The sequence below is a fragment of the Sciurus carolinensis genome, chromosome 11 (assembly GCF_902686445.1).
Source record: "Sciurus carolinensis chromosome 11, mSciCar1.2, whole genome shotgun sequence".
Taxonomy (NCBI): domain Eukaryota; kingdom Metazoa; phylum Chordata; class Mammalia; order Rodentia; family Sciuridae; genus Sciurus; species Sciurus carolinensis.
Genome location: NC_062223.1, coordinates 43,360,666 through 43,370,446, shown reverse-complemented (window position 1 = coordinate 43,370,446; position 9,781 = coordinate 43,360,666).

The window sequence follows — 9,781 nt, the reverse complement described above, 5'->3', positions numbered from 1 at the left end:
GCTGTTGTATGAGAAACTCTAGACTTTGCATGAATACATAAATTGGGATTCGGTGCCAATTTGGAAAGAGTAAAGGATCCTGTGAGAGCTGAACCTCTAGAGAGATGTACACACTTCTATTATATAACCCCCTAGATTCAAATGTGCAGGCTCTTTTGATCTAACTATACCCACGCTGGTCCCTTGGGTTTCTGGCATGCGCAGAGCTCCTTTGTATGGTGGACCATTCCGAGGTTCTTTTCTATCACCCTGCAAATGCCTTCTTAGCAATTCCCCCAGAGATTTGATTCGTGGCCTGTGTTGGTTAGTCTTAGTACGTTGAGACCTGACCCTGGGTCTTGACAGCAGGTATGAGGAGGCAGGGGAAAGAAATTCTTCCTCCAAGTGAGTTTTTCCTCTCCTTTCTGTTGGCAGGATGTGGTGATGTTGGTAGCTGTGCTTCGGTACATGCTGTTTCCTCTGTTTGAAATGTTCTTCCCTACGTGTCTCTTCTCTCTAAAGCCCATTCTTCTTCCAGGCTTGTCAGAGACCACCTTCTCTGGGAATGCATAGCTGCACCTGCTTTCCCACTTTGGTCTGTTCAGTTCTTACAGCTCTGGAGCCTCCAGAACTCTATACATCCTTTTGTTAATGAGTTTTGGGGCACAGTGCTCCTTGAGCCCTTGAGGTGATGCTCTGGGGTTCAGAAGTAGCTGCTTCCACTCGCATTTCTCTGGAACAGCCTCTAAAAACTGCCAACAGGGACACTTTGGAATCCTACAGGCTCCAGATAATATAGAAAGTCAGGAACTCACTCCCCTCCCGTCCCAGAGGGCAGAGTGGCCAAGCTCTGAAAAGAGATCAGGGCTGGAAACCTGCTCCATCGCTTTCTAGCAGTATGGTCTTGGGCATGTATCCAATTTCTCATTACCTCACTTTCCTTATCTGTACAATGGGAATAATAATGAACCCCATAGCTCAGCATTGCCGTGAAGATTAAGTAAAATGATGCAGCTACTGTTGCATGAGAAAAACCTAGTGGTGATCAGCTGTGGCTCTGCTATTATAAATCCATGAAAAGCTATTGAACATTTAGTAGGATTCAGGGCAGAGCTTTAGGTTCCAGCCTCTGAACTTTACATGGACTTGACCTCTTGGCAGCTCTAAGCAGCATCTGGACCTTGCCTCCCACAATATGCATAGTTTAATCATTTCACTCTTAGCTCAGCAGATACTCAGCACCTGTCTACTGCATGGCTACAATATTTAAGCTACTCCAGGTCTCACAGTTGCCTTATGGGAATCCGGATTAATGCTGGGAAAATATTTTGTAGTTTTGGCTGAAGGATGGATTAGTATTCTACACGACTTATTTCTTCACTAGAATTTGCTTTGCCAGCTCCCAGCTCTGTGGTCAGGGACAAGAGATCCTTTGCTTCTTTCGAGTGGAATTCTAAGGGTGTAAATAATACTCCTGTTTCTGCTCTTTCTGAAACAGAGGGACTGTAAAGGAAGCTTAAGAGAGGAGTGTATTGGTTCAGACAATCCTTTCTGGCTGGTAAGGAATGAAACCACAAGGATTAGGAGGTACATTGACATGAAAAACACACATACAAAAAACAAAAACAGGAGCAAGCAATGGTTTAACTCTTTATGTGCTGGCTGAAGTTCAGTATTCACAATCCAGTCTTTGGCTAGCATTAGTATAGCATTCAATAAACATACCTGGCGGAGGGTCTAGCAGGTATTGTGTTTAGAATACAGAACACTTGTCTGACTCTAGGAGAAGGAGCATTAACTCTGTGCCACATGCACAAAGGCAGGGTTCTGTAAACAGAACTTTCCCCCCTTAAATTCCCTTTTGCCTCTTAGATTCTTAAAACTTTATGCCCCACAGATTCTGCCCAATGGTTAAATGGCAGGTGCGGTGTGAAACCTGGCAGGTGGCCGTTCAACATGCAAAATGCTTTGTCTGATGGGAGTTCCATGTTGATTGCTTATATTTTTCTATGAAATCAGGGTGCTATTAACATTTTGGGGAGGATGATTCTTCTTTTTTTATTTTTAGTACTAGATATTGAGCTCAAGGGCACTCGACCACTGAGCCACATCCCCAGCCTTATTTTGTATTTTATTTAGAGACAGGGTCTCACTGGGTTGCTTAGTGACTTGCTTTTGCTTTAGGCTGGCTTCGAACTCACAATTCTCCTGGCTCAGGCTCCTGAGCCACTGGGATTACAGGTGTGCACGTCTGCACCCAGCATGATTCTTCTATTTTTGGTGACACTGTCTACTGCATTTGTGCTATAAGCCAGCAATCACATCAACTGAAAATACCTCCTCCATTTCTAGAACTCCCACAGAGGGACTGCACCACCCCTACCGAAGAACCACTAGTGATACGGCAGGTCTCCTTTTTTGACCGTGGCGTGAAGTTGAGCATAGAACCTTCCCGACTAGACCAGAAGACTGAATGCTATGAACTGGGCACAGACCCATGCCAGAGTTTATTCCCTATTATTTTTGGTGCTTGGGACAAGGTTTGACCTGGTAGGCTCTCAATACTCTTGCTGGCTTGATGGAAAGACTTTATAAATATATACACTACATACATACTATAGTAATCAAAGCCTTAACTCCACATAGTGTTGTCAAACTGAACTACAGAGATTTTCTTGTAAGTAGGCATGGTATTCAAACTATTCAACATATTGTACTTGGACTAACACTGACCAATCAGGAATCACCCTGAAAATTAGGAAAGACCCTGTGCTGGAACATCAGCATTTAGTTGTTGGTCATGGATAGTTCAGGGGATTTCAGGGATAGGCATCAGGAAGAGTGAAGGATATCACTTATTTGTCAACAATTATAACAAGGTTAATACTAGAATATGTATCTGCATATTGAGTGACTGTTCTGCCGAGTATAGGACGGAACATTTTCAGGCCACCCTGTTTAATCTTTCTTTATAGAAGGTTCTCTTCTGGACAGGTGGTGCATGCCTGTAATCCCAGCTGCTTGGGAGGCTGAGAACTGTGATCACGAGTTTGAGGCCAGCCTGGGTAACAGTGAGACTCTGCCTCAAAATAAAATAAAGAGGCCTGGATGTAGCTCAGTGGTAGAGCACTCCTGGGTTCAATCCCTAACACCCCCAAAGGGGTGTCCGAAGGTTCTTTTCTGGCTTTCAGTCTTTTATCACTTAATTTCCAGAAGTTCCTCTTCTCCTTGCTCAGTCAATGGAAGCCAGATTATTCAAGAAACAAGTGAGAAAGAATTGGGGTTCTTCCTGTACTTCATGGAAGTGGTCCCCCACGCCCGTTCCTCAGGAGCTTGACCATGGTTTGGTACACTCACACAGCCTTCTACTCCCCATTGCTCCTGCCCTTGAACCCCTGTCCTTTGGAGGGGTGGTGCTTTCACTGAGTCTCCTCGGCCTTGGATGAGCAATTGCTCCTGCGGGAAGCAGGGGATAGTCACACATGTGTGGACTGCAGTCCATCAGGGCCCTGGATTTCAGTCCTACCTCTTTCCTTACCAGCAGAGCATTTTGGGCAAAGAGAGCAAAACCACACAATAATGTTGCTGTGGCCAAATCATGTAGGCTTTCTGGGTTGCAGCTGATATCAAATTGGGGTCTGCTCTCTAGTGCTCTTCCAGCCCGGAAGTCTTTTTTTTTTTTTTTTTTTTTTGCGGTACTGGGGATCGAACTCAGGGCCTTGTGCTTGCGAGGCAAGCACTCTACCAGCTGAGTTATCTCCCCAGTCCTCCAGCCCAGAAGTCTTTAGACCCATTTCCTTTGTAGTCTTTGCGGGGTGCAGGTGGAAAGCTGTTTCTGTTTCTGTTTCTGCTTCTGCTGGTCAGCTCCTTCCTCACCTGAGGCTGGCTCTTTGGGAATCCTGGGCTTCGTTGACTTTCTTGGTTTTCTGGGTGCTGGGGCCTCCACCTCTAGACCTCAGTCCAGGGATCTCCCCTGAGATCCATAGTGAGTCTCCTGCTTTCCTCCTCGGCTTCTGGCCCGGCCATTGGCTTTCTCTCCTGCTGTCTCATTGATGCTCATGTCTTCCTCTCTTCCCTCTCTCGTGCTCCCTTCTCCTTTTCTTCTTCTTCACACCTTAGCCCTTGGTCCTCATCAGCTCACTGAATTTGACTCCAAGGACACCAAAGGGCTAAGGCCCCGACTCTACAGTTAGATGGCCATTTCTTGTTGGGTGTCCTCGGGAAAACTGCTTCCACCTTCTCTTTGCTTCTGTTCCCTTGTGTTTCCTTGTGACATGAATTCCCACCTCAAAGGTTGTTGGGATAATTAGATGAGTTGATATGTGGAAAGTACTTACAGCAGTGTTGGGCAAATGGGAATTGCCCAATGCCAGTTATTTCTGTCCCCCTGCAGCAAGCTGACTTGGCTCATTGATTCCATATGGGTGTGATAAAGTTAATTATTAATCTGCACTGCAGATTTGCATTATCTTTTCTTCAAGCATTTTGAGCAATCTGCTTTAGGAATTGACTCATATGGCTCCTCCTCCCGGAAGCCGTGAGTGACCACTGCCATACCCAAGGCAGAGTTAGATCCGTGTGTGTGTGTGTGTGTGTGTGTGTGTGTGCATTTTGTAGATAGCATTTTATCCTACAGAGGCATCATTATTTCTGTTTATGTATCTGTCTTTCTAAATGCAATTCCTTGAGGGCAGTGGCTATGATTGACCCATGATTTTGTTCTCAGCACCCAGTCCAGGGTTTTTGGTGCATATGTGCTTTGTGAATGTTAAATGAATGAAGATGGCAAGAGGCCTCCTGAGCATCCAGTAGAGAAGTCACAAGACATTGTCCTAAAGGACATTTATTTTACTGAGAAGAGAATGTCTCTAATTCCATTTGTTCTTACTTTAGGCACAATTTTAACAAGATCATTTTTTTTTTAAATCAGTGAGTAGGAAGAATAGTTAGAGGAGCAGAGGAGAAGCTGTTGGAGATAAGCCTGGCCCTCATGGAGATGGGAACAGAAGCAGGGCAAAGCACACAATTGGGTGCTGGAATAAGGGCTCACTCAGAGCATGGGAGACAACTTTAGGTGGCGAGGGACGTTCCCACACCTCTGACCATGACCCACAAGGACATGGGACAGAAGCCCCCTGCTATGTACAGAAAGCTCTGAAGCCTCTTGGGTTTTTCATGGGATGAACTCTAGCCATTGGGAAATGATACGGGACTTCATGCATGAAGATGCACGTGGACATTTTTAAAAGTAACATTGAGTTGCTGACCTGGAGACCAGTCTGCCACTTCATAGCTGCCTCTGGGTAGGAAGGCCATCTCACCAACGGACAGCAGAATGATAAATGGAAGATATCTCAGGACCTGGGTGGGAGCTGCGCTCTTGAAGATTGGTGCTGGGAACTGTGTCCCTCTGCCTGCTGTGCACAGTTTCCTATTTCCACTGCAACAGTTTGGGTGTCAGTTTGGGTGATTTGAAGAAAGAGCCCTGAGCTAAAGAGCGCGCTGACAGTTTTCCTATGGCATATGGTCTGGATGTCCAGGTACCTGCTCTTAGGAGGCAGTGATGAAGGGCTCATGCAAGGGAACTTGAATCCCAGGTCCAGGCTGCACTTCCCTGCACCCCAGTCTCCCCATTTGTGAGATGGGGATAGTCACAGTCCCTGTCTCACTGGGTTCTGTTGAGAATTTAATTAGTTAAAAGATGTCAGGTGCTAAGAAAAGTGCCTAGTGCAGAGCAAATAAATAGCATTTATCACTTTAAAATAATAATAATAGAAAAAGAAACTTCTTGCCCGAGTTTGCCCTGGCGGGAGTGAGGCAAAGCTTTGCAAAGTGAATTTTTTTTTTAATTTTTAAAAGATAGGAATTTAATAAAAATAATAGTACACTTTTACTTATGTTAAATGCCTAAAAATACACAAACATGACCCTTGACCTTTAAAGGACTTGCAGTTTGCTTTGAGAAGCAGCATGGGAAAGGTTCAAGTTTGGGAGTTATTGTGAAGTGGTGGACGAAGGAATAACAAACTGCCGTCTCTAACAGCTTCAATCCTGGGGCTCTTTGAAATGTAGGTCCTTGAGGTATTCCTTTATAAGAGCTACCTGTCCCATCAAAACTGAAATTTGATCCAGAGTGCAGCCTTCTTCAGCTAACTTCTATATCTGGATTTTGAGGAATAAGGATATTTGCCATGTAGAGAGGGCAGGACATTTTTAGTTGGAAGAGAAAAGGAGAATGAAGGATCCTATGCTCAGGCACCTGACTGGGAGGTTGTACAAAGGGGATGCACGATGCGCGGCAAATACGGTCCCTTGTCAGCCAATACGTCAAAACCTAAGGACAGGAGGGAGGTGACAGGAGCATCTGCCGGTGGGGAAGTGCCTGGGCCCCATATAGACTAATCCATCTCTCCTTCTTCCTTAGGAGCCTGGACTTTATTCCCAGTGGTATCTTTGAACCTGTCTTAAGTGCTGTGGAGGATAAAGATATCTGGAGAAAATCATGCTAAGTGAAATAATCCAGTTCTAAAAATCTAAAGGCTGAATGTTCTCTCTGATATGCAGATGCTGACACTCAACAGGGGTGGGGTTGGGGGTGGGTGGAGAGAACAGAAGTTCATGGATCAGACAAAGGGGAATGAAGGGAAGGGGGGATGGGAATGGGAAAGACAGTGGAATGACTTGGACACAACTTTCCTGTGTTCACACAGCCAGTGAAACACCACATCATGTACAACCACAAGAATGGGAAGGTGTACTCCATGTATGCATGAGATGTCAAAATACATGCTACTGTCATGTATAACTAAGGAGAACACATTAAAAACAAAAAGAAAAGAATGAAACCAATGCTGTTTGGGAGGGTGGGGTGTGAAGCAGGGAAAGGGAGAGGTGGAAGGTGGTTCTGGGGTTTCCTGGCTTGGGCAACTGGGTGGATGTGGTGCTGTCCATCAAGATAGGGAGGCGGGAGGAGGAGCAGGTTTGGGTGGGGAAGGTGACGACAGGTTGAATTTGAGGTGCCTAAGGGAGGTTGAGGTGGTGATGCCCAGCAGGCAGCTGATGGCTGAGTCCGGAGTTTAGGAGAAAGGGCAGAGCTAGGGATACCTATTTGGAAAACTCCAACTTGTAAATTAGAATTAAAACTTTGGGTGTAGTTCACTCAGGGGAATGAGTGTAAAGCACTAGGAGAAAGTCCCAGTGAGAATGGAAGCTGGGGACGTCAATCATCCAGAGCACACCCAGGAAGGGCTCAGCTTAGGGGAGGGGTGGCAGTAAGGGACCAGCTGGGATGTAGAGTGGCTTTCCAAGGGGCCTCTCCCAGGACCTGCCTGCCCTGATAATTCATCTTAAAACATTGCTGCTTTCAAAGGGCAAGAAGGGATTTATAGTCTTGGAATAGGTGTGCTTTAGAGTTGGAAAGAATCTTAGAGATTTTATGGTTCAGCGGTTTTTAAAAAAAGTGCTTAATGGAGACAACCCTTTAAAAAAAAATAACAAAACCTTGTGTCCAATCCCAACAGAGGATAAAGTGATAAACACAAAACGGCTGCCAGGGAAGCTGGGTTGATGGCTTCTCAGAGTAGCCCACGTACCCCTCATCTTATGAATATTTATTGGCACCCAATACGTGTCAAGTCCAAATACATGTCAGCTTTAGATGTAACTGTGGACGAAACAATTTCTGCCCCTGGCTTCACCGGTTCTCAATCTTGGTTGCATATTGAAATCACCTGAGGAACTTTAAAAAACTCTCAGTGCCCAGGCTGTGGGCCATGCCAATCAGAATCTCTGGCAGCAAAACTCCGAATATCAGTGTTTTCTAAAACTGTCCAGGAAATTTCAGTGTGCAGCCGAGGAGTAAACCCAAGTATTCCTGCTGAAATGGTAGAAAACCCGTCCACATTCCTCATTTTGTCCATAAGGGTCCAGAGTCAATTTGGCCTTGGTGGACACAGTTTGGAACCTCCACCAGCCTCTCTCTTTCTGCATACGAGTGACCTCGGCCTGCTCTGCTCTGCGTGGCCCTTAACCTGGTTGGTGGCTGGACTCCGGCATTGAGTAAAATTTGAGTGAATGATCTGCATTGTTCTCTCTTGACTGGGGCTGTCTTCTTTCTCTGTGAGAAACCTGTTGAATTCTTTCTCTAAATGGCGTATTCTTCATGCAGAGGCCACACAATGGGTCCCTTTCACTGGCTATTCAGTCTCTAGTAACAGAGACCATGGGGACTGCCAACAATCTCCTTGTGAAACTGGCATGCTCCTGCCTTTGAAAATGAGCCATGGGCACGACACCTGGAGCCACAGGGGCCCCACATTGTGTGGGAGACTCCCTGAGAGCCAGGGGCGGCCCGGATGCAGGGGAGAGTGGCAGGCAGGCCTCCAGGTCCTGACCGGGGCCTTCCTGGAGTTGCTCTTCTCTACCTGTTGGACCAAAAACCTGACGCTGGCAACTCCCAGTTAAACAGAGAAGGGCACCAGAAATGGCTGTGGGAATTTGAGTTAGTGGAGGAACCTCTCTGAACCTTTCAGGCAGGGGATGTAGGATTGTTGTAAGGCTTAAATGATGTCATATATGCAAAGTGTGGGACATTCGCTACGTATCAAGGACTAAAAACCTGAGGCCTTTTAATACATAATATATCATTTAACCCATGGAACTAAATCAGCAGACCATATGTTGTAGGCTGTTATCTGTGGTTTGTAAATGAAAACACCAAAGACCAGAGAAGGGAAGCAAGATGTCCCATGTCACACAGTCATGGAAGGAGCTGGGCTTTGAGCTCGGGCCTCCTGCTTGTTACCTGTCATATTTTGCCAGATGTTGTTTCCCAGGGAAGGATGACATCGGGGGTGGGGAAGACCTTTGTCATGACTTTGTGGAGGTCGTACCCAGAATCATGACCTTCAAGTCAGAAATTGAGTATCACACTGGGATTAGGGGAAGGGAACCCTGGTAGTTGCTGGGGTTCAATTACACGCGAGTCACTTGGAAGCCTTTTCTGTACATAGTTTAATCCATAGGAATAAATCTGCAAAAATGTTCCAGTCCCTGTGCTGGGATGGGGATTCAGAAGCCCCAGGAAGGATCACAGAGTGGCATTGAGTGGGAACCAATGTCTGCAGGGCCTGAGAAGCCTCTGCCCCATGTCCACCCTGAGAAACGAAGTCACATGCTCCGTCTCTCTTTTCACTTCCGGGGAGATTCCGTCCCTACTCCCAGGTCTCCTGGGCTGTGTCCTTGGTGATCAGGTTGGTGGGAGAAGGGCACCAATGTTGTTAATAACAACAATGACAATAATTGTAGTAACTGTGAGCCAAACACAGTCCTTGTCCCTGAGCTTGGTGATTCTCCATCTTGGCTGTACATCGACATCACCTGAGAAGCTTTACAAAATATCCACTTCCCAAGCCATGGGCCATGCTCACCAGAATCCCTGGCAGTGAAATCCCGAGCATCAGCGTTTTCTAAAACTCTCCTGGCAATTTCAGTGTGCAGCTGAGTTTAAACGATCTAGTGAACTAAATGATTTCTACAGAACCCAGATGGTGGAAGCTTGAGCCATCCACGCCCCGCTGAACACGGTGTTCCGAGCGCTCAGTATGTTCTGGACACTGTGCCGAGAACTTGACAAGTATTATCTCACTTAATTCTACCACATCCTGTTCAGTTGGGATGATCGTTCTCGCCATCTCAGTAGATGGGAAACTCTGGCTCAGATTGGTTGAGCAACTTGCCTAAGGTTGTCACAGCTAGTCATGGCGGAGCTGGGATTTGAAACGAGTGTCACTTGGCAGAACTT